Source organism: Anomaloglossus baeobatrachus, chromosome 8 (genome assembly GCF_048569485.1).
Source record: "Anomaloglossus baeobatrachus isolate aAnoBae1 chromosome 8, aAnoBae1.hap1, whole genome shotgun sequence".
Taxonomy (NCBI): Eukaryota; Metazoa; Chordata; class Amphibia; order Anura; family Aromobatidae; genus Anomaloglossus; species Anomaloglossus baeobatrachus.
Window position 1 is genome coordinate 37,539,186 of NC_134360.1, and position 26,531 is coordinate 37,565,716.

A 26,531-nucleotide genomic window follows, 5' to 3' on the forward strand; every position below is an offset into this window, starting at 1 on the left:
CTATTATGAGGGCACTGTGGTTGGCACTAGTATGAGGGCACTGTGGTTGGCACTAGTATGAGGGCATTATGGTTGGCACTAGTATGAGGTCACTGTGGCACTATTATGAGGGCACTGTGGTGGGCACTATTATGAGGGCACTGTGGTTTACACTATTATGAGGGCACTGTGGCACTATTATGAGGGCATTAGTTGGCACTATTATGAGGGCATTAGTTGGCACTATTATGAGGGCACTGTGGTGGGCACTATTATGAGGGCACTGTGGCACTATTATGAGGGCACTAGTTGGCACTATTATGAGGGCAGTGTGGCACTATTATAAGGGCACTGTGGATGGCACTATTTAGGGCACTGTGGTTGGCACTACGGTAGTATGAGGGCACTTGGTTGGCACTATTATGAGGGCACTGTGGTTGGATGGCACTGTAATGGGGACACGTGTGGTTGGATGGGCTATATATGGACACGGAGCTGGAACAATAAGGAGGCACTGTGTTTGGCATTTTTTTGTGCTTTATACTGTGTTTGAAAGGCACTATAATGGAGATACTCAGTAGACAGTAACATGGAGGCACTAGCTGCCATCATAGGGGCACTGTTATGAGGGCACTTTGGTATGATGGAACGGTTAGGTGACACTATTATTGGGGTACTGTACTTGTTTGGCACTATTATGAGGGCACTTTCGATGGCACAATAATGGGGACACTTGACCGGCACTATGATTGGATGACCCTGTTTATAAGGACACTCATATGTAACTATTATGGGGACAGTTGCTGGTACTGTTGGAGGACAGTACACTTGGAGTGCAATGGATGGATGGCACTGTTATACTGTAGGTAAGCTTAGCTGGTGCTGTAATGAGGGCACTACCTGTCACTGGAGACTTGTAGATAGGTGGCACTGCTCATATTCCGATTATGGGGGCACTATAGCTCACCCCATTGTGGATTGTGAGCTCTTATGAGCAGGGTTGTTGTTTTTTTTTTTGCTTTAATGATTGTGTTTTCTATAATTGTTACTCAGGAATGTTTGTATATGAACCTCTGAAATTGTAAAGCGCTGCGGAATATGTTGGCGCTATAGAAATAATGTTTTTCTTGTACTTTGAGTTATTCACCCACAACTAAAGTGACTAAATCCTACTAACAGTGCAATAATAACATTTATGGCACCAGTGTCTAATACTGCGTGGAGGGGATTAGGGCGCCTCATACCCCCCAAAAGCCACATAGTACAACACAGATCTAAGGAACTAAAAGAGAGGATGCAATACTGGACATGGCCACAGGGGGCACAGTGAGGTGAGCGAATATTGTGCAGTCAAATTTGCACATTTTTCTTATCAGATGTGTACAGAGCAGAGAAAGGAGCCATAGGTGTGTGTGTGTGTGTGTGTGTATACCTGTGTGTATATACCTGTGTGTACGTGTGTGTGTGTATATACCTGTGTGTGTATACCTGTGTGTGTGTGTGTGTGTGTATACCTGTGTGTGTGTGTATACCTGTGTTTCTATACGTGTGTGTATACCTGTGTATATACCTGTGTGTGTGTGTGTGTGTGTGTGTGTATACCGGTGTGTATACCGGTGTGTATACCTGTGTGTATGTGTGTGTGTATACCTGTGTGTGTGTATACCTGTGTGTGTGTGTACATGTGTGTGTATACCTGTGTGTGTGTGTATACCTGTGTTTCTATACGTGTGTGTATACCTGTGTATATACCTGTGTGTGTGTGTGTGTGTGTGTGTATACCGGTGTGTATACCGGTGTGTATACCTGTGTGTATGTGTGTGTGTATACCTGTGTGTGTGTGTGTGTGTGTGTGTGTGTATACCTGTGTTTCTATACGTGTGTGTGCATATATACGAGTGTGTGTGTGTGTATATATACAAGTGTGTGTGTGTGTATACCTGTGTGTGTGTGTGTATACCTGTGTTTGTATACCTGTGTGTCTATATGTGTGTGTGTGTATATGTGTATCTGTGTGTGTATACCTGTGTGTATACCTGTGTGTGTGTGTATACCTGTGTTTGTATACCTGTGTGTCTATATGTGCGTGTGTGTGTATACCTGTGTGTGTGTGCATACCTGTGTGTGTCTATACCTGTGTGTCTATACGTGTGTGTGTATATGTGTATCTGTGTGTGTATACCTGTGTATACCTGTGTGTATACCTGTGTGTATACCTGTGTGTGTATATGTGAGTATACCTGTGTGTGTATACCTGTGTGTATGTGTGTATATTTGTGTGTGTATATGTGTGTATACCTCTGTGTGTACGTGTGTGTGTGTGTGTACATGTGTGTGTGTGTACATGTGTGTGTATACCTGTGTGTGTGTGTATACCTGTGTTTCTATACGTGTGTGTATACCTGTGTATATACGTGTGTGTGTGTATATATATATATATATATACACGTGTGTGTGTGTATACCTGTATGTGTATACCTGTGTGTGTATACCTGTGTGTGTGTGTGTGTGTGTGTGTGTATACCTGAGTTTTTATACGTGTGTGTGTGTATATATACGAGTGTGTGTGTGTATACAGTGCCTACAAGTAGTCTTCAACCCCCTGCAGATTTAGCAGGTTTGATAAGATGCAAATAAGTTAGAGCCTGCAAACTTCAAACAAGAGCAGGATTTATTAACAGATGCATAAATCTTACAAACCAACAAGTTATGTTGCTCAGTTAAATTTTAATAAATTTTCAACATAAAAGTGTGGGTCAATTATTATTCAACCCCTAGGTTTAATATTTTGTGGAATAACCCTTGTTTGCAATTACAGCTAATAATCGTCTTTTATAAGACCTGATCAGGCCGGCACAGGTCTCTGGAGTTATCTTGGCCCACTCCTCCATGCAGATCTTCTCCAAGTTATCTAGGTCTCATGTGGACTTTAATCTTGAGCTCCTTCCACAAGTTTTCAATTGGGTTAAGGTCAGGAGACTGACTAGGCCACTGCAACACCTTGATTTGTTCCCTCTTGAACCAGGCCTTGGTTTTCTTGGCTGTGTGCTTTGGGTCGTTGTCTTGTTGGAAGATGAAATGACGACCCATCTTAAGATCCTTGATGGAGGAGCGGAGGTTCTTGGCCAAAATCTCCAGTTAGGCCATGCTATCCATCTTCCCATGGATGCGGACCAGATGGCCAGGCCCCTTGGCTGAGAAACAGCCCCACAGCATGATGCTGCCACCACCATGCTTGACTGTAGGGATGGTATTCTTGGGGTCGTATGCAGTGCCATCCAGTCTCCAAAAGTCACGTGTGTGGTTGGCACCAAGGATCTCGATCTTGTTCTCATCAGACCAGAGAACCTTGAACCAGTCTGTCTCAGAGTCCTCCAAGTGATCATGAGCAAACTGTAGACGAGCCTTGACATGACGCTTTGAAAGTAAAGGTACCTTACGGGCTCGTCTGGAACGGAGACCATTGCGGTGGAGTACGTTACTTATGGTATTGACTGAAACCAATGTCCCCACTGCCATGAGATCTTCCTGGAGCTCCTTCCTTGTTGTCCTTGGGTTAGCCTTGACTCTTCGGACAAGCCTGGCCTCGGCACGGGAGGAAACTTTCAAAGGCTGTCCAGGCTGTGGAAGGCTAACAGTAGTTCCATAAGCCTTCCACTTCCGGATGATGCTCCCAACAGTGGAGACAGGTAGGCCCAACTCCTTGGAAAGGGTTTTGTACCCCTTGCCAGCCTTGTGACCCTCCACGATCTTGTCTCTGATGGCCTTGGAATGCTCCTTTGTCTTTCCCATGTTGACCAAGTATGAGTGCTGTTCACAAGTTTGGGGAGGGTCTTAATTAGTCAGAAAAGGCTGGAAAAAGAGATAATTAATCCAAACATGTGAAGCTCATTGTTCTTTGTGCCTGAAATACTTCTTAATACTTTAGGGGAACCAAACAGAATTCTTGTGGTTTGAGGGGTTGAATAATAAATGACCCTCTGAATAAACTTTTCACAATTTAAAAAAAAAAACTAAAAAAAAGAAATAACATTCTTTTTTGCTGCATTTCACACTTCCAGGCTGATCCACAGTCCAAATGTCACAATGCCAAGCTAATTCCGAATGTGTAAACCTGCTAAATCTGCAGGGGGTTGAATACTACTTGTAGGCACTGTATATACGAGTGTGTGTGTGTGTGTGTGTGTGTATACCTGTGTGTGTGTGTGTTTTATACCTGTGTTTGTGTATACCTGTGTGTGTGTATACCTGTGTCTGTGTGTGTGTTTGTGTGTGTATACCTGTGTGTGTATACCTGTGTGTGTGTGTATACCTGTGTTTGTATACCTGTGTGTCTATATGTGCGTGTGTGTATACCTGTGTGTGTGTCTATACCTGTGTGTGTGTATATCTGTGTGTGTGTATATGTGTATCTGTGTGTGTATACCTGTGTATACCTGTGTGTGTGTGTATACCTGTGTGTGTATATGTGTGTATACCTGTGTGTATGTGTGTATATTTGTGTGTGTATATGTGTGTATACCTGTGTGTGTGTGTATACGTGTGTGTCCTAATGTGTCCAGTAAACTCTGTGTCACCTGTAGGTCTCAGTCTCTTTTACCAAGGACACTATGTTGTATTGTCCAAAAAACCTGCTACTGAAGTTGGTGACCTTTATAGATCTATCTAATCTAAGGGAAAAATTACAGCAGTCCAACACTAATACATTAAAAAAAAACAAAAAACTTTTTTTTCTTTTTTTTTTAATCTTTGTTTTATATATTATATATATATATATATATATATATATATATATATATATATATATATATATATATATATATATATATATATATATATATATTATAAAACAATGTGTATGTTTATGTATATTTGTTATGGACGTGTATATATAGAATATTGGATCCAGTTTTGGGCTCCACATTTTAGAAAGGACATTCAGAAGTTAGTCAGTACATAGGTGGGTAACTAGACTACTACAAGGAATGGAGACCTCGCATATGATGACAGGTTGGAAAAATTAGATTTGTTTAGCTTAGAAAAAAGTTGTCTCAGAGGAGATCTCATTTATATGTATAAATACATGTGTGGTCAATATAAAGGACGGGCACATGACTTATTTCTTCCAAAGACAGTACTAAGGACCAGGGGGCACTCACTGCGAGTGGAAGAAAAGCGATTCCAACAGCTAAATAGGAAAGGGTTCTTTACAGTTAGAGCAGTCAGACTGTGGAATGCGACCACAAGAGGTAGTAATGGCTGATACTGTATCAGCTTTTATAAAAGGGCTGGAGGATTTCCTCAGTACACAACATTATGGGTTATAAATAACTTAATGACAGAATGTAGAATTGGTGGAGAAAGAGTGAACTAGATGGACCGGGGGCTTTTTTCAATCTAAGTAACTATGTAATATATCTTTTATAGAGTGTGTGCACATGATTGTGAGTATATGTGCAAGTGTCAATGTCAATGTGTTCCATTTGTGTATTTGTAAATATTTGCTCTCCCATATGGCTGTTTATGTATGTACCTGGATGTATGAGTGCAAGCACGTGATGTTTGTGGATATACAAGTGCACTGGCGGACATGGACAGAAAAGGGCCCCTGTGCAAGAACAGTATATGGGCCCTTTGCAGCCCAAGAGCTCATAAAAAATGCAAAATTGCACCTGATTTAGAGATAGAAGAAGGCCCCTTGACCTTTTGGGCCCCTTGTGGTTGCACCAATGGTATTTCCACCCCTGTTACATGTGTCTATATGTAAATGTAGGTGTATGTAATTTATCTATGTGCCTACATAGATGTGTGTGTGTTTTTCTGCGTGTATAAATATACGTGCATGTATGGGTGTGTGTGTAATATATAAATATATATATATGTGTGTCAACGTAGGACTGTGTGTGTAATCATATGTATATATGTATGTGTGTGTGTGTGTGTGTGTGTAATTGTGTGTATGGATATACGTGTGCCTATCTATATGTAGATGTGTGTGTATAATTGTATGTCAGTATATATAGATGTATGTATTATCTATGTGCCTGTACGTGTGTATGTCTATAGTGGCACACATACATCTATATATACAGACATACAATTACACACACATCTACATATATGTATGTATGGCTATATCTGTGTATAATGTGTATGGATATATATATATATATATATATATACCCCCATACACATATAATTATACACAGATATAGTCATACATACACATCTACATATATGTGTGTGTGTAATTGTATGTCTGTATATATAGATGTATGTATTATCTATGTGCCTGTACGTGTGTATGTCTATATGTGTGTGTAAATATGTATGTATTATATGTGTATGTATGTTGTATGTGTGTATGTCTATGTGTGTGTGTAATTGTATGTCTGTATATATAGATGTATGTATTATCTATGTGCCTGTACGTGTGTATGTCTATATGTGTGTATGTGTGTAAATATGTATGTATTATATGTGTATGTATGTTGTATGTGCCTGTATGTGTGTATGTCTATATATGTGTGTGTGTAATTGTATGTCTGTATATATAGATGTATGTATTATCTATGTACCGGTATGTATATAGGTCTATATGTGTGTGTAAATATGTATGTATTATATGTGTATGTATGTGCCTGTACGTGTGTATGTCTATATGTGTGTGTGTGTAATTGTATGTCTGTATATATAGATGTATTATCTATGTACCGGTACGCATGTCTATATGTGTATGTATGTTGTATGTATTATATGTGTATGTATGTGCCTGTACGTGTGTATGTCTATATGTACGTGTGTGTTTGAGCATGCATGTGAGTTAGTGTGTGGAGGGGGTGATGCAGTGAGTGTAGTAAGTGGAGGGAGTTGGGAGAATAGATGGAGAGGAATAGGGAGAGAGGGAGGGCTGTAGTGGGAAGAACAGAGGGAAGGAGAGAGAAGGAGGGATTGAAGAGCTGCAGCGCACACACAGGACACACACACCTGCAGCACACATCCCCGGAGCAGAGCTGCAAACCTGCGACCCCTCTACACAGTCCCACCAAAGCCTCAGCTGAAGGAGGAGACCCCTGCATCATGGCACTAAAGCCCCCACTACTATAGTCACCTGTCATCTCTGGGGAACAGCTTGGCACCCCAAACTTCACCCACAGCTCCCCACCAGGACAACAGCTGGCTCTGCACCACCAGGGTAAGTGACCAATGGCTACTTTATCCCCGTCTCCTCTACTGGGACAGATGTACAGAGCTGAGTTGGTCATTTGACACCACTCATGGTCATATCACGACACATTGATTGTTGATTTACATAGGACTGCAGGTAAATCACCTGTCTTATCTGTACTTTCAAAGTTATCAGGGGTGGGCACAAACATTAGACCCCTAGAGAGTTAAATGACAAATTCCGCTCTGCAGCTCAGCTTTTTTTATTTTCTTCCCTGGAGCATTAACCCCCTAAGTGCTGGATTGCTGCTGAGGATCTGATGGTGGCTGTGTGTGGATGTTGTCACTCTGCCTCTGGAGGGGTCAGGCAGCATTGCCCTGTGGCACCTGCTGTCAATGTGCCCCCTGGGCTCTGCAGTGACTGATGAGGAGCAGGGGCTCAGTCAGTGCTTCTTGTATACTGGAGAATGCAGGAGACTCAGCTGCAGAATGACCCAAGGATTGCTGGGTAGTGAAGGGTAAGAGGGGTGCAGAGGTGGAGGTGGGCATCATGGATGGCAATCACCTGGGCACAGGCGGTCTGCCCACAAATGCCCACAGAATACAGATCACTGGACTGTAGACTGTACACAGGCTGGATCAGCTGGGAATGGGGACCAGCAGCACCAGAATCTGACTGCATGCCCCCCCCCCCCCCCCATATCACTTACCTGTCATCTGAGGGGGGCAAGATGGGCATTGCCATATTGTGGATACATGGAATGGAGCATCTGCACATTCCTGATAATCCTGGTGCAGCATATTCTGTGGATACATCCCCTGCAGGAATGTTCCCATAGTGGTGTCTGCAAAAGGTGGAAGCAGAGAAGAGACTTGTCCTCTGTATCACAGAAAATGTGGAAAGCGTCTCCCTCCATAAGAAATGATTTTCTAAATTATCTATCCTTCCTTCTATCTATCATCCATCCATCTAACCTATCTGTACTTCTATCCATAGATCTATCCATCGATCCATCTATCATTCTATCCATCCATCCTTCTATCCTTCTATCTATCTATCTATCTATCTATCCATCCATCCATCTATAATTCTATCCATCCGTCCTTCTATCTATCTATCGTTCCATTCATAGATCTTTCTATCTATCCATTGATCCATGCACATCCATCCTTCTATCTATCCATCCATCCATTTGTCTATCTAGCTATCTATCCTTCTATCCATAGATCGATCTTTCCATCCATCTATCCATCGATCCATGCGCATCCATCCCTCTATCTATCCATCCATCCATTTGTCTATCTAGCTATCTATCCTTCTATCCATAGATCTTTTTGTTCATCCATCTATAAATCTATCCATCCTTCTATTTATCTATATATCAATCCATCCTTCAAACCATAGATCTTTATATCAAACAATCTATTCTTCTATCCATTGATCCTTCTATCCATCCATCTTTCTATCTATCTATCTATCCCTCTATCTATCCCTCTATCTATCTATCCCTCTATCTATCTATCTATCTATCTATCCATCTATCTATCTATCCATCTATCTATCTATCCCTCTATCCCTCTATCTATCTATCCCTCTATCTATCTATCCCTCTATCTATCTATCCATCTATCTATCTATCCATCTATCTATCTATCCCTCTATCCCTCTATCTATCTATCCCTCTATCTATCTATCCCTCTATCTATCTATCCCTCTATCTATCTATCCCTCTATCTATCTATCCCTCTATCTATCTATCCCTCTATCTATCTATCCCTCTATCTATCTATCCCTCTATCTATCTATCCCTCTATATATCTATCCCTCTATCTATCTATCCCTCTATATATCTATCCCTCTATATATCTATCCCTCTATCTATCTATCCCTCTATCTATCTATCCCTCTATCTATCTATCCATCTATCTATCTATCTATCTATCTATCTATCTATCCCTCTATCTATCCCTCTATCTATCCCTCTATCTATCCCTCTATCTATCCCTCTATCTATCCCTCTATCTATCCCTCTATCTATCCCTCTATCTATCCCTCTATCTATCCCTCTATCTATCCCTCTATCTATCCCTCTATCTATCCCTCTATCCCTCTATCTATCTATCCCTCTATCTATCTATCCCTCTATCTATCTATCCCTCTATCTATCTATCCCTCTATCTATCTATCCCTCTATCTATCTATCTATCTATCTTCTATCCATAGATCTCTGCATCCATCTTTCTGTCTACGTATCCATCTATCATCTTTGTATCTACCTCCTGTCTATCCCATATCAATCTATTCACTTTCTTTGATTTATTTAGCCTATTTATTAGTTGATGTTTGATTGTCAGCTCTTTAGACGAGTATTTTTCCATCATCGCAGGATATATCATAGACACAAGTCTTGGGAAAGAGAATACGGCGCCATGTAGTAAAGGTTCTTGGCGGTCAGTGAGTGCCTTCTGACGGTAGAGTGGCAGCTCCGCTCCGGCCCGCGACACTTCACCGATGAGGAGATCCGCGGAGGACGCATTGTAAATGTTAATCACTGTATAATTGCATCTGAAATGCGGCATGTCCAGAGCGGTGAGCGAGCTGCTCTGTACAGACTGGTATCACGCCATCCCTTGCCACTGTCTATCATGTTGTTATTCCCTGCGGATGTCAGGGCATGCTGGGATTTGTAGTTGTACAACAGCTTTGAGACCACAACTCTAACAGTGCGCAGGAATGGGCTCTCACTGTTACAATTTTAAAGGGGTTCCTCCTTCTTGGTCAATCATTTTCTTCATAAACTTCTCCCCAAAATTAGCCAATCACAGCCGCAGTGTACATGGGAACCTAGGAACATGTACTCTTTCCCTGCAGCGCCTCCACAAGGGATACTAGAGTATTACATGATGCAAACTGAAATCAATGTGCTCGGTCCTCCACAGAGAAAAGTTCTTTGGGGGCCTGCTCAACGCAGACACATGATCATGAAGGGGGCTGGCTCATTTTAATAGGTTAGCCGGCCCCCTTGTATTTCACGATCAATGAGTACACATCAGCCAGACCCTTCACACACAATGGATGACAGCCCTGTATGAGGGCCCACTTGGTAGCCCCCACACTATCATGAGCCCCTTAGTTGCCTCCATGTTGTATCATGGCCTCCATAACACTGGATTGAGCAAAAAAGTGGCACCATGACCAAAAGGTGAAGATTGGGATGAGAAACACAATGTATCCTGCTCATATAGAATATTGTATATTTCCTGCATTCTATTTGTAAACACGGATAACACAGGTGGATGAGGTTTTGCTGATTTTACTCCTCTAACACATGGAGTGTTGTGTAAATCTGTAAATGGTGACATGTTTAAGAAACAGAGATCACGACAAGACGGTGATGGCACAAAAATGACCATTGGGGGAGATGACGACACAATCCCCAGCACTCGGATGTTACAATATTGCGGTTTTCCAACAGTGTAACAAAGATTTCCTGCAGAACTGTCTCCACGGTAACAGACTTCAAACAAACGGAATGTTGTCAGATTTTTAAACTCATGCGTTACTTCCTCTTTCAACTGCTCTGTCTCTGAGATCTCAAGAAGAAAGGGCCGAGGGAATCTTGGGTTATAATCTGTAACCAAGGCAACACATAAGTTAGCATTGGCGCTGCAGACACAAAACGGTAGCGATTTTTTTTTTTTTCTTCTCAAGGTTCCAATATATTAACCCAATGGTTGCATTAGTATACACACCCTCTAATCTCAGCATGATAATGTCCATAAAGACGTCATGTCAGCTTGTCCTGGAGCAGTGATGCTTGTGTGCCGCCCCTGTGCCAGCAGCCGGCGCTGCTCGAGTCCGGATCTTCAGGGGTGGTGGCTCGAGGGACCCGGGGGTCTGGCGGACACGCTGAATAAAAAAGGGTGAGGACGTATATGTACGGGCTGCGCCGTATTAAGTTCGTGACGCCACCCACGGTGTGTGGTGAGTTGGGACACCATCGCTGCAGGTACGGGGAAAACGGGTGAGATGTTGCGCAGCAAGTTGTTAACCCCTCCGTGGGCAGGGATGGTGGCCCCGGGACCCGGTGGCTGTGGTGCAGGGGATGGCGACTGCCGGGGATGCTGGTGTACTCACTGTTAGAAACAAACACACAAAAGTCTCTGGTAAACCAAGGTGATGGTGGCCGGCGCCACGGCCGGTTGCATTCAGGGTCCCCCACCTGGCTGGTGGTCTCTATCTCTGTCCTCTGCACTGTTTTAAGTAGAAAATGACGTCCTAGTGTGAAACGTAGGAGTCCGCTCCCGGCAGGATGTGGCCTAAGGAGCCGTGCCCACAGTCGCTGGCCCGTGGGATCTATGGGCCCTGCCGGTGACCTCTTATCCCTAATTGGTGGGCTGTTGTCTTCTATAAGGGACTTTGGGTGGGACAGAACCTCTAGTCCTCGCCTCAATCTGTTAATTAACCAGTCCAATCGTTTCTGGTTTCCGGCTGCAGAGTCCGAGTACCCCCCTTCTGCTATGGTTTCTGGGTCGGTTCCCCTGGTCGGTACCGGCGGGCCACTACCCTGCCCCGATCCACCTCGGTTCCACTGAGTCATCTTCCCGTCTCCTGCTGACTGAGACCACCATCTGCCACCTAGCTAGAAGTACCAGGGCTCCTAGTCTGGCACTGTTCAACTTGACCTCTGGTGCTGGGGCCACACACAGCCCCAGCACACCTCCTCTCAACTTGAACTCAGAGCTAATCTAGACTGATCTGCTTGTTTTCCCGCCCTGGGCTGTCTAAACCCCTGGGTGGGCGTGCACCAACCGCCTGGTCACGCCCACTAGTGTGTCTATCCTTCCCTAGGGGTGGTGACTAGGATTTCAGGTTGGCTGAATGTCACCTAAGTGTGGGAACATGTTATGCAGGGGCCTATTTGGAACTACCTAGATTCTCCAGGGCGTCACACTTGTAGCTGTGTTACATAAAGGATAAAGGTTACTTAAACTCCGCCCACAATTGAGTATTTTGAGGATATTCCCACCATCATTGAGGGTGGTAAATGCCAATGAGCTCCCCCTGCTGTTTCATGGACAGCTCCTGTAATTACACCTCTACCTACCAACCACCCCGTGACCTGCCGTAACCCTGCAATTCATAGTGCCTTTCCATTTTCACTAATTGCCTCTCCAGTTTTAATTGGACGCCGGCCCTTTAATGTTTATTCCTGCTTTCAAGCCTTTCCTGTGCCCAGGAGAAGCGATGAACATCTGCAGGCGGTAATATTCAGCTTCTGGATGCTCATCAGGAGCGTTGTGTAGCCGAGCACCGTGACGTCACCGCAGCCACTTCTAACGCTCAAACATTCAATCAAACATTTTTTTGGAAGTCATCTACCATGTATCGATGTAAACCGCCATTATCTCAGCTGCCGCAACCAGAAGGCGCACAGTATTCGGGCCTGGTGATTCTGTTATATTCTTGTACATAGGGGACAGTATTATAGTAGTTATATTCTTGTACATAGGGGCAGTATTATAGTAGTTATAATCTTGTACATAGGGGGCAGTATTATAGTAGTTATAATCTTGTACATAGAGGGCAGTATTATAGTAGTTATATTCTTGTACATAGGGACAGTATCATAGTAGTTATATTCTTGTATATAGGGACAGTATTGTACATAGGAGCAGTATTATAGTAGTTATATTCTTGTACATAGGGGCAGTATTATAGTAGTTATATTCTTGTATATAGGGACAGTATTATAGTAGTTATATTCTTGTACATAGGGACAGTATCATAGTAGTTATATTCTTGTATATAGGGGCAGTATTATAGTAGTTATATTCTTGTACATAGGAGCAGTATTATAGTAGTTATATTCTTGTACATAGGAGGCAGTATTATAGTAGTTATATTCTTGTACATAGGGGCAGTATTATAGTAGTTATATTCTTCTACATTTGGGCGGTATTATAGTAGATATATACTTGTACATAGAAGCAGTGTTATAGTGGTGATATTCTTATACATAGGGGCAGTATTATAGTAAATTTAACACTTGGAAACCGATTCAAAAGGTAGTATATCAATTGTTTGCACACAGAAGCTACCTCAATTAGTATATCTAAAAACAATTTTTATTGAAATATATTAAAACAATTCAAAATTCCACCTGTGAAATTGTGACACACACAAAAAAATCCCAGGACCATGAGACAGCCCCAATAATATTCACCAAAGGAACAAACCAGTTATTCCACTATTATGTCACCTTAATAGTACTGCCAATGGGAAAAATCTCTAGATAACCCTCGTTCTCTCTTTCCTCTGCCTGCTAATGGAGATATAACCTAGGTTACACGTACCCTAAAGGTAAAGAGGTGCCCCCATTCCTCGGCGGCTTTCCCTCCTATGATATCCCTGAGCTCCCTTCTTATCGGGTAAAATCTAAAGGGTTATACCATCAAATAGTGAGGGAAAATAGAAAATAAACAATTTGCACTTATCTGAGATACATTCGGGTCAAAAGTCCCTTAGCAGTTTTTCTCCCTTAAGGTGAAGGTGTCCCGGCTTTCATGGTCCTCAACCCAATAATATAAAATCACAAAGTCTCAGTCTCGACGCATTTCTCCCCATTTAATTGATTGGGGTTCATCAGGAGACGGTGTTAATTAAATGGCCCAATCGCCAGAAGGTTGTCAGGGGGCTACTCGTTCTGCAGCACACACCTCTCCATGCAGATGTATAGCATGGACCATGGAATTTTGAATTGTTTTAATATATTTCAATAAAAATTGTTTTTAGATATACTAATTGAGGTAGCTTCTGTGTGCAGTATTATAGTAGTTATAATCTTGTACATAGGGGGCAGTATTATAGTAGTTATAATCTTGTACATAGGGGGCAGTATTATAGTAGTTATATTCTTGTATATAGGGGGCAGTATTATAGTAGTTATATTCTTGTACATAGGGGGCAGTATTATAGTAGTTATATTCTTGTACATAGGAGGAGTATTATAGTAGTTCTATTCTTGTACAAAGGGACAATATTATAGTAGTTATATTCTTGTACTTAGTGGACAGTGTTTTGGTAGTTATATTCTTGTGCATAGGGGCAGTATTATAGCAGTTATAGTCTTGTACATAGGAGGCAGTATTATAGTAGTTATATTCTTGCACATAGGGGGCAGTATTATAATAGTTATATTCTTTTATGTAGAGAGCAGTATTATAGTAGTTATATTCTTGTGCGTAATGGGCAGTATTATAGTAATTATATTCTCGTACATAGAGAGCAGTATTATAGTCTGTATATTGTCTATATAGAACATCATTATTAGAGTCAATATGTGAATATTTTTCCTTTCCATGGAACTTTGTGATAGTCATTGCGCACGTGATGTAAATATCTATTGTTACAGGAATTGCTCTTTAATTTCAATTTACCTCCCTTTCTCCACAACCTTATTAATGGACACAGCCATGGACTATTACAATACAACCTTCTAGTGAATCAATGAGGCCGTATGTGTTTGGAATTACAATCCCCTCCTCTGTGTAAGGCACACGGCTTTTCAGCACAGACACATTTATCGTTATGTAATTTATCTGCATAATTTATATGTATATGACGGTATGTATAATTTATATCGTGTTCCGCTGCTTGTCAGTTTAAAGCCTTAAAGTGCCATTTTATAATGTGCACGCCGGAGTTAGCGAGCGCCCGGGTGCCACTGTTTGTGTCTGCTCAGATAATGCAATCATGGCCCTAACAAGCTCTGGGCTCTGGAGATTGGCCACCACCGTCTCAGCCGCAACCTCCGTGGCAGCGCGCCATTGTTCACAAAAGGCACATTTTTTTTCCAAATCATAATTGACAGTTAATTACAAATAGTCGTCAAGGTTCATGTAGAAGAACGTTGTCAATGCCACTGACCCTTCATGTTAGCACATCGAGTCTGTATCGGTTTTATTATGGACCCGTGTACCGCCATAGGGTGCCTTTTGTTATACTTTCCTAATACAGCGTGCAATGAAGCGTAGAGCGATCTGTCTATAATATGTCAAATTCTCCTATTGATGTCCATCTATCTGCTGAAAATGAGTTCAGTGCCCTCTGTGCAGCATTAACAAAAAGTTATTCCTATGTGGAAATTGTCAGCAAGCATTCCTATGTGGAAACCATCAGCAAGCATTCCTATGTGGAAACAGTCAGCAAGCATTCCTATGTGGAAGCAGTCAGCAAGCATTCCTATGTGGAAACAGTCAGCAAGCATTCCTATGTGCAAACAGTCAGCAAGCATTCCTATGTGGAAACAGTCAGCAAGCATTCCTATGTGCAAACAGTCAGCAAGCATTCCTATGTGGAAACAGTCAGCAAGCATTCCTATGTGCAAACAGTCAGCAAGCATTCCTATGTGGAAACAGTCAGCAAGCATTCCTATGTGCAAACAGTCAGCAAGCATTCCTATGTGGAAACCATCAGCAAGCATTCCTATGTGGAAACCATCAGCAAGCATTCCTATGTGGAAACCATCAGCAAGCATTCCTATGTGGAAACCATCAGCAAGCATTCCTATGTGGAAACCATCAGCAAGCATTCCTATGTGGAAACAGTCAGCAAGCATTCCTATGTGGAAACAGTCAGCAAGCATTCCTATGTGGAAACAGTCAGCAAGCATTCCTATGTGGAAACAGTCAGCAAGCATTCCTATGTGGAAACAGTCAGCAAGCATTCCTATGTGGAAACAGTCAGCAAGCATTCCTATGTGGAAACAGTCAGCAAGCATTCCTATGTGGAAACAGTCAGCAAGCATTCCTATGTGGAAACCGTCAGCAAGCATTCCTACGTGGAACCCGTCAGCAAGCATTCCTACGTGGAACCCGTCAGCAAGCATTCCTACGTGAAACCCGCCAGCAAGCGTTCCTACGTGAAACCTGCCAGCAAGCGTTCGTACGTAGAACCCGCCAGCAAGCATTCCTACGTGGAACCCGTCAGCAAGCATTCCTACGTGGAACCCGTCAGCAAGCATTCCTACGTGGAACCAATCAGCGAGCATTCCTATGTGGAAACCATCAGCAAGCATTCCTATGTGGAAACCATCAGCAAGTATTCCTATGTGGAAACCATCAGCAAGCATGTCAGGTTCTGCTGATAGACTTTATTGCTCAATCACAACTCAGATCAACTATCAAGTTAACACTATATAGTGCCATTTTAAGTGGCTTAACTAGAGTTTGATGGACCCCGATGTAAATTTTGGACATGGGCCATCCCCCATCCTTGCATATTGGTCAGATGTATGTATACATTTAGTGTTCTAAATCCTATAAAGACATACAAGTTGTCTTCCCTCCAATATGTAGTAATGTCCCCCATCCTATTCTAATGTACCCCATCCTGGTCTACTTCCTTGTATATATGTCCCCATCCTATTAAATATATCACCCATCCTGGTATATATGTCCTCGATCCTGGGCCCCTCCTGGTATGCATGTCCCCAAACCTGTCCCCTTCCTGGTATATTTGTTCTCTCATGTCCCCCTCCTGGTATATACTATCCCCCTCCTGGCATATGTGTTCCTCTCTTGGGTCCCTCCTGGTATGTACTGGCACCCGCCTAGTATATATGTTCCTCTCCTAGGCCCCTCATGGTATATACTGTCCCCCTTCTGATATATACTGCCCTCATCATGGTAAATATCTTTCTCTTCTGTCCACCTTCTTGTATATACTGTCCCCCTTCTGGTATATATGTTCCTCTCCTGGGCCCCTCATGGTATATACTGTCCCCCTTCTTATATATACTGCCCCCATCATGGTAAATAGGTTTCTCTCCTGTCCCCCTTCTGGTATATACTGTCCCCCTCCAGGTATATATGTTCCTGTCCTTGGCCCCTCCTGATATATACTGTCCTCCTTCTGATATATAATGTACTCACCACCTCCCTGGCTCCCACATCGCACGGCGTTCTTCTCCGCTTTCATCGGTGTCCGTGCTATGGCAACGCATGACATCATTGTCATGTGCCACCTCCGTCATGGGGATGGCTTCTGTTTGGCCGGCAGCATGTATTGCAGTGCAGGGACCCAACGGGTCTCTGCACTGCGATGTATTTCAGCTGGATGTGTGGCCATGGACTGGAGCCTGTAGGCCTCCTGCACCCCCAGGCTCAGTCGAATATGCGATCCCTGCGCCTGCAATTGTTCTGCCCCTGCCTATTTTGCATCCAATGTAGTACATGTGGATGTATTATAAAAATGATCAGATCCATCAACAGTAACTTGCTAATATTCTGGCAGCAATTCAATTTTCTTCTGCACATTCGAGTACTGTACTTCCAAAGTTTGTACATGACCTTCATCTGTCACCCATGCGATAATCAAGATTGTCTTCAAGATATTGTTCAATATATTACAGCCTTCATATTGTTAATTTTCCACAAACCGGATCCATAAACAGTAGTTTGCTAATAGTTTCCTGGGAGCAACAAGATTTTTTCCCTGCAGTTTAGAAAATGAGTGAAATGTGTACATAATCTTCATCTGATACTTTATTCTCAGCAGATTTTTGGCTGCAAAGATATTATAAACTGCATTGAATTTATTAGATCCATCAACAGCAGTTTGCTAATAGTTACCAACAGAAGACATTAGACAGGTGAAATGTGTACACAGAGTAATCCTTATCTCTTACCCATGCAGATATTTGCTGCTAAATATTACAAACTTTATATTATTTACGTTGAACGTGTCAGATCAATCAACAGCAGTTTGCTTTTAATTTCCGACCAGCAACAGGATTTTTTTTCCCCCATAGATTTGGAGACTTCGTGAAATGTGTATATAATCTCATGATGTCCACTCTGCAGATATCGGCTGCAAAATATTACAGACTTCATATTGTTTGTGTTTAATAAATCGGATCCATCAACAGCAGCTTGCTAATAGTTTCCTGGTAGCCGCACATTAGAGTACTGGTGAACCTTTATCTGCTACTGTTACTATAATCCAGATACACACACACACACACACACACACCAGCTTGTCTCCTCTTCAGCTTTAGACTCCTGCAATTAAGAGACCTTTGGTGACATTATAGTCACATGACTATGAAATCAACAAAGGTCATGGGGGTCCTAGGAGAATGGTTGCCCAATTTGTTCTCCCTTACCCCTAATTCCAGTCCTGCCTACCAGCCTGTCTCCTGTTCAGTTCCTTTAGACTCCTTCAATTAAGAGACCTTTGGTGACATCATGGTCACATGACTGTGAAGCCATCAAAGGTCCTGTAGGCCCTAGGAGGAGAATAGGAGCCCTGTGACATTGCCCAATTTGTTCTCCCTTCCCCCTAATGCCAGTCCTGTATACCAGCCTGTTTGGTTCTTTTAGACTCCTGCAATTAAGAGACCTTTGACATCATGGTCACATGACTGTGAAGCCACCAAAGGTCCTGGGGGACCCAGGAGAATGGTGGCCCTGTGACATTGCCCAGTTTGTTCTCCCTTACCACTAATGCCAATCCTGTATACCAATCTGTTCAGTTCCTTTAGACTCCTTTAAATTAAGAGACCTTTGGTGACATTATGGTCACATGACTATGAAGTCACCAAAGGTCATGGGGGCCCAAGGAGAATGGTGGCCCTTTTGACATTGCCCAATTTGTTCTCCCTTACCCCTAATGCTAGTCCTGCCTACCAGCCTGTCTCCTGTTCAGTTCCTTTAGACTCCTGCAATTAAGAGACCTTTGGTAACATCACGGTCACATGACTGTGAAGCCATCAAAGGTCCTGTAGACCCTAGGAGAATAGGAGCCCTGTGACATTGCCCAGTTTGTTCTCCCTTCCCCCTAATGCCAGTCCTGTATACCAGCCTGTTTGGTTCTTTTAGACTCCTGCAATTAAGAGAACTTTGGTGACCTCATATTCACATGACCGTGAAGCCAACAAAGGTCCTTAAACAATCTAAAGGTCGGAATACAAACGCTGGGGTCCCTAAGAGAGTAGGGGCCCTAATACTGGCCCTGACTGTAACTAGGGCTTATTTTTGGAATAGGTCTTATGTGACGCCCTGGCAAAACCAGGTAGTCACACAAAAGGCCCCCGCATAACACCATCTCTCACAGGGTTACATACAGCCGACCTGAAACCCTTATCACCCCCCCTCAGGGCAAGACAGGCACACCAGTGGGCAGGACCAGGTGGTTAGGAAACGCCTACCTAGGGATCTAGACAGCCCGGGGCAGGAAAACCAGTAGTTAGTCGAGAGTGGAGTCAAGAGTTCAAGTTGAGAGGAGTGGAGGCTGGGGCTAGGTGTAGCTCCAGCGGAGGTGAAGCTCAAGTTGACAGGTGCCAGGGTCGGAGCCCTGGTGCCTTGGCTAGGTGGTAGACGGTGGTCTTCGTCAGCAGGAGATGGGAAGACGGCAGCCGGAGATCCGAGGTGGACCGGGACAGGGTTGGAGCCTGCCGGTACTGACACTGGAAAACCGACCCGTGCACAGAGGGGGTACTTGGACCCTGAAGCCAGGACCGGAACCAACGGCCTAGCTAATTAACCAATTGAGGGCAGGATTATAGGTCCTGTCCCAACCAAAGTTTCAAAAGCAGACAACCACCCGCAGAGAGGAATAGGGCAACCGCCAGGGCCCGATAGATCCCACGGGTCAGCGTCAGCGGGTACGGCTCCTCAGGTACACAACAATCCAGGAGCGGACTCCGGTGATCCATACTGGGAAGTCCAACATGAGCAAAAACAGTGCAGAGGGAAAAGACAGCGACCACCAGCCCGGGTGGGGGACCAGAGTACAACCGGCCGCGGCGACCGGCCACCAGCACCTTGGTTTACCAAAAGACTCGTGTGATTTATTCAACTGTGAGTAACCAAACTTCCCCTGGTCCATCTGGGCGCGCAATCACTTGCTATCGCCATTCCCTGCACAGAGACACTGGGCCCCGGGACAACCATCCCTACCCACGGAGGGGTTAACATCCAGCTGCCACTACATCTCCCCCGGGTGCCCCACAACAGCAGCGGTGGTGCCACCTTTCACCACACACTGTGGGTGGCGTCACGAACTGAATACGGCCAAGCCCGTATAACTACGCCCCACTTTTCATTTGGCATGTCCGCGTGAACCCCGGGTCTGGAGGATCCCTCGAGCCACACAGCGGGTCCGGATCCGAGTAGCTCGGCTGCTACAGGCGTGGGGGCGGCACACTTATATTTCAAGCATACTCCAAAAATCCTGTAAAATCATGCAAGGGCTTATTTTCAGGGAAATACAGTGCGGTATATCGGAATAACGCATCTGTTAACCACAGCTTGCTGATTATAGCCTGATATTTTTTCTTTTGTGCACATGGAGCATCTTCTGTATATTCCGGGCAGTAGATTTGGCAATCAGACACAGTTTAGCAATGACAGATCTGTCCACAGCAGCTTGTTGGTAGTTTCTATGTGTCGCATCGATGTAGTGTATACATAATCTTACTCCTGCTATCAACCAGGGACTGCTGTACGTGCCGTTGATATTGGCTGCGGAGAGTACAAATATTCTTATTTGTTTGCGCTAAGCAGAAGTTCACGATGAACACAACGGCTGAACGAGCCAAGGAACGCGCCGCCTGCGACTCACTCCGGTGGCATCTCTATATTCAGGGCAGAGAGTTTTAAACATTCATATGATCAATGCCGGCCAGATGGCAGTCAGCGCCGAACAAGAGCACGGAAGACACTTGTGCTTCGTGTCCACCCCACAATGCTGCTCACACATTTCACTGATGCCTGCATTGCCTGAGAATCCCACCGGTGTGGATTATCCAGACCCTCATTCTTGCTGTCACCGGTCCCAGGGTTAAACTGAATTGATGAAATTGCAGATGATCAATGGCTCCTGATCTATGGGTTTTGATATTTGGAGATGTCATGGGGAATTGGATGAAGCCTTAAGACTCTCTAACAAACTAAGTGTTTTATCCAATTCTGGGAAAGCTGGGTGACATTCAATATGGCTGCCGTTTCAACTCAGTGGTCACTTTACACGCTTGTTACACAGTCGCCTTTTAGGGTGCGACACCCGAACCCAATGAGGTTCCATTAAATTCAGTCTAGAACTCTAGAAAGAGTTATATGGTGATGGCAGTCATATTGATTACTACCCAGCTTTCCCAGAGCCCTGAGTGGCACCTCAGCCTGATTATGCAGTGATAAGAGCGGTTTGAATCACTATTCAGGCTCCACAGAAAGTTCATGTCTTGGAATGGGATGTTGCACAAGATTGCATCTGATATGTCATTTTCAGTTTTATCCGAAATTGCACTAAACTAAATCTATATTAGAAATGTATAATATTCGTGTGTGTGTGTGTGTGTGTGTGTATATATATGTATATATATATATATATATATATATATATATATATATATATATTGTGCATAATAAATATAATGGACAACGAAAAAGATGAGGTTGGATCCAGCACCAATTCCAGAATAGGGTAAAAAAAAAATCCTTTTCCTTTTATTAGTACATTTTAAAATCTAGATATGAAGACCGCAGATGGAAGCTTCAGGTCATAGGTAGTCTTAACGCGTTTCAGACTTCATAATAAAAACAAAAAGAGTCTTAATCATAAGTCAATAATAAATATAATATTGTACATATAAAATATAATTCATGTATGTATATTATACATACCTCTCTCTCCCTCTGTGTATATATATATATATATATATATATATATATATATATTTTTCTTATATATATGTATAAGATATATTTGTGTGTATGTGTGTGTGTGTCTATATATATATATATATATATATATATATATATATATATATATATATATATATATATATATATCTCATAACATTTTTAGAAATTGGGCTTTTTAAAAGTTTTGAATGTGCAGGGAGTCATCGTAATTGGCTTTAACACTTTCTATGTGATCTGTGGCCATAAATGAGCTGAGAGGAGCTCAGAGAAAGGAGCTACAAATTCCAAGTCATACAACTATATGGAGCTCGCTGACTGATCCTCAGCTAACTCGTTCTGCAGCCAACAATAGACAGTGCCGCACAGTGGCTATGGAAGGCAAATGGTGCAAAATTATTAATGTAACCCAATCACAAAAATAATTTTGGGCCCAAATATTGTATACATTATCAAAAATAATAAATACCCTACAGCTGGACACCCCTTTTAGTGTGTTTGTGTGTATATATATATATATATATATATATATATGTACATACATACATACATACATACACATACACATACACATACACATACACACACACACACACACACACACACACACACACACACACACACACACACACACTAAAGAGGTTGTCTACTAGGGTATTTTTTTTTTAAGGTATGCAAGCTGGGCTAAAAATTATTTTTACAATCTGGTTACATTAATAATTTTGCACCATATGCATTCTATAGCCTCTGTGCGGCACTGTCTATTGCTGGCTCCAGAACGAGTTAACTGAGGATCAGTCAGCGAGCTCCATATAGTTGTATGACAGGGAATTTGTAGCTCCTTTCTCTGAGCTCCTCTCAGCTCATTTATGGCCACAGATCACATAGAAAGTGTTAAAGCCAATTACGATGTTTCCGTGCACATTCAAAACTTTTAAAAAGCCCAATTTCTAAAAATGTTAAGATAGGGAATTTGTAGCTCCTTTTTTTCTGAGCTCCTCTCAGCTAATTTATGACCACAGACCAGATAGAAAGTGTTAAAGCCAATTATGATGTTTCCGTGCACATTCAAAAATTTTAAAAAAGCCCAATTTCTAAAAAAAAAATAAAATTAAAAACATATTTTTTTAATTTATTTTTTTTTTTAAGCCCCAAATTCATGCACTTAAGTGAAAAGTGTCCCCATACATGGACCACCCCTTTAACGCGACTTCCCTATTTCAACCAGATTGGTAACCAGATAATGTTAAAACCGGTGAACATAAGACGTTGAGTCAAGGACTTTCCGGGGAACATTCTCTTTTACACGGATCTAGTGAATCCGCAGCGTCTCGTGCTTCTGTTGGACCTGAGGGCTTGTAGAGTAATTGTCCTTCCTTTGAGAGCGGAGATAACGGATCCTTATCTGTCTCTGGGATGGATTATTTAGACTGGGAAGGGGGCGCCGCAGCGGATTCTTTATATTATTTTTTATTGTAGAGGAAGCAGATTAGCCATTGCCAGGAGTAAGAAGTAAGACCGCGAGCTCTATATGGCGAACGCGCTGCAGCTCCGGTTATATTCTGGCAGCTAATTGGGATTGCAGTGCAATTAGCAGCATTAAGTGACAGGCGCATCCCTCCCCCCTCTCAGGAGCCGTAATCATACACTTCTATGCCGCATTTTAATCAGGTCCAATATGGACATCAGACCCCCGGCTGCCGGGTGCTCATTGACACTAATTGGACACATGACATTCTGGCAAGTAGTCGGGCTGAGGAGGACTATCGCTCCTCGGAGAATGACAAGTCGTGTAATTGATTTGATACCTGATAATGTCAGAATTTGTATTACAATGTTCCCCTCTACGGCTTTGTTACCCATCAGTTTACGGCTTCTGTAACATTGTCACCTCTGCAGTGTCCTTCACAGTATCGGGGGATATCTGGTCTTCATAGATGCAGCCTGATGACCTTGAAAGTGAATGTCGTCTTCTTGAAGGTCACTTGTCACAAGCCGTAGTCTAGTGTCGTATCGCGTCGTGGATTGTGATGTTTAGAGGTATAAAAGTTCCTGGGTGCAAATCCAAAATCTTTAAAACCATAATTGCCAACTTCTCCCAGGAGGGTACTGCACCAAAATCCAAGAGATTTAGGGAGTATTTGTCAAATCCCAGGATTTTGAAAGGTCTCTACTTTGGAATGTCCAGGAAATTTGACAATATAGTCAATAATTCACAAAAGCCCCCATAAAACGGAACTTAAAGTGTTAATGTTGTCGTAATTTTTTATTTCATAAATCAACAATACTCGTGAAAATAAGCAACTTTGTAATATATCATATCAGAGAAATTTGCTTTTTACTCCTCCCAGACTGAACTTTCACTTTCAATTCAAGGATAAAATCTATTTTCGGAGAAGACAAATTTTACCTGTCAATGGAGAAAGAAGCGGATTTCTCTGATAAGATATATTGCAAAGTTGCTTATCGTCACATGTACTATTGATTTATTGAATAAAAATAATAATGACACAGATACTCTTTAAAGGGGGAGGAGTTATGCAAATGTTCTCCAAAGAAGTCACTTTATGGGAGAGTTTGGTAAATATTTGGAGATTTGCCTATGACTATGACAATTTTTCTTATTTGGAGGCCACTTTTAAGCTTGCAAAACCTCCAAAAGAGGGGAAGTCTTCCATCAACTACTATGGTGGGACTATGTTTTCATTCTTATGTCCCCTTTTTACACTATATTTGGCAGCAATATTTATCTACACCTGGCAGGAAAGACGTTATTTTCTTCCTATCCTTTCCATGCTGACAAGTTAATTCGTACCCTTGGGACACGAGGCAGGACCGGGCCGGGGGTCCGGCAGTCCAGAGACGTGCGATTAAAACTCTTCTCTAGAGAATTATAGTTAACATTTTATAAATTGCTTCGCTATAGGTGATTGACCCTTCTCGTAGGAGGAAAACTCTACCGTGGTATCTTGAATTTGGCAATTTCTAAGCCCTATCTGCCTAATGCTGACTTCTTTCATGCTTCACTTAAATGGCGCATTCGATTAATTCTTATCGTTTTAGTCTTATTACAGAAGGGAAATGGAAATATTCCTGTCTCAGGTGAACGATCTTACGGGTGGCAAAAGGGAAAAAAGAAAGGAAGACGGAGACTTTTTTTTATTTGAAATGGTAATGATTTGTTTAGTATCCAAAAATACTCCTAGACATTGGGGGATCTCAATTCTGGGGTGAAAACACTCTAGATATGGGTGTTTCCCCGCTTTAGGGAGCCCCCTGGCGAGTCTGGGACCAGAAGGTCACAACACCTTGTCATGCATCGGTCTGCAGCTAGTGTTTAAATGGAATTGGATTTGTAGGGGTAAAGGACTCTTCCTTGTCTGAGTATCCTTTGTAGCCTTAAGGCCCCGTTACACACAGAGATAAATCTGTGGCAGATCTGTGGTTGCAGTGAAATTGTGGACAATCAGTGCCAGGTTTGTGGCTGTGTACAAATGGAACAATATGTCTATGATTTCACTGCAACCACAGATCTGCCAAAGATTTATCTCTGTGTGTGACGGGGCCTTTAATCTCTGGTGCAGGTCCTTGTGATCATTCCCCTTTGCTATAAAAAGTCACATGTCTTGCCATCTGATGCCAGTTATAGAATAATTTCCAAGCTGTCGACTTTGGAAGGAGCCAGTCTCTGAAAGAAGCTGAGGTGTTGTGGCAATTGCAGCCGTGGTGCTCCGCTGCATTGAAGGAGTTTAGAGTAGTTTTCCTTATTGTGTCTATTTTCCCCCTGTCTGTCTCCCTTCCCTTGTAGTGGTGAGACTAGTGCTCTTGCCGGCCTTCTCACTAGCCAGGGTGAGTTCAGGGCAAGCCAGGACCTAGGCACATGATCGGCGATGAAGAGAAGGACTCATATAGGGCCATTAGGGAGTGCAGGGAACAGCCCAAGGACAGTCCACGAGGTGATCCCACTCCACTCTTCCTAGCACCAGGGCCCAGCATCGTATCATCTCCCTGGTGTTCCGTGTGTTGCGGTGCTCGCCGGTGGGTTCCATTGTGCCTGTGAGGCTAGTATTTACTGCTTGACAATCAGAGGATCTCATTACTGGGGTCAAAAACTCTTCTTAATATCTTAGTCATTGTGGGGATCTCATTAATAGTGACAAATTACTGCAGGAAAATAAAACTCTTGGTCTTCTTCACAGATTGTTTCTGATCTCGGAGGATCTCAATAGTAGGACACAATGATCACCTTCTAATTAGGAGGCCCTTTTAACAAAAATGGATTGCCCAATATGGACAAGCCCTTTAAGTTAGATCCCCATCAGATACGGCACATTTTTGGGGATTTAGGGATTTTGACTTTGCTATCACTACATATCACAAGGCCTGACTGACTTTCCATCATCTTCATGGGTCTCCTGCTAGTTCATCTGATCAGAGAAGATAAATTGTATTAGGACCGGTACAAGATACCGCCTTGTCTCCGCGGTGCAAATATTTATTTTGCCGTTAGTCACTCTCCAATCCCCAGTCTTCTTGTCCTCCTTGGCTGCTGTTACTAAGGATGTCTTGCATGAGATAAGGAGGAAGTTTCCAGTGGATCATCTTGTGTTTGCCTTGGGAATTTCATAATGAACTCATTATGGAAGTGTTCAGATGAGACCTGACACAGGAACCTGATT

At 42.8% G+C, this 26,531-nt stretch overlaps 1 protein-coding gene across 2 annotated transcripts in view; it reads left to right on the forward strand.

Annotated features, from left to right (window-relative positions):
• Window positions 1-6,922: 6,922 nt before the first annotated feature.
• Window positions 6,923-26,531, forward strand: part of LOC142249676 (G-protein coupled receptor 22-like) — a 224,270-nt gene continuing 204,661 nt past the window's right edge. Inside the window, exon 1 of one of the 2 annotated variants that reach the window (XM_075321475.1) lies at window positions 6,923-7,174. The gene's annotated coding sequence lies outside the window, so the exon portion shown is untranslated. Of the gene's footprint in view, window positions 7,175-7,587; window positions 7,665-26,531 lie in introns of those variants that run through there. The other variant, XM_075321476.1, reaches the window with a different exon arrangement.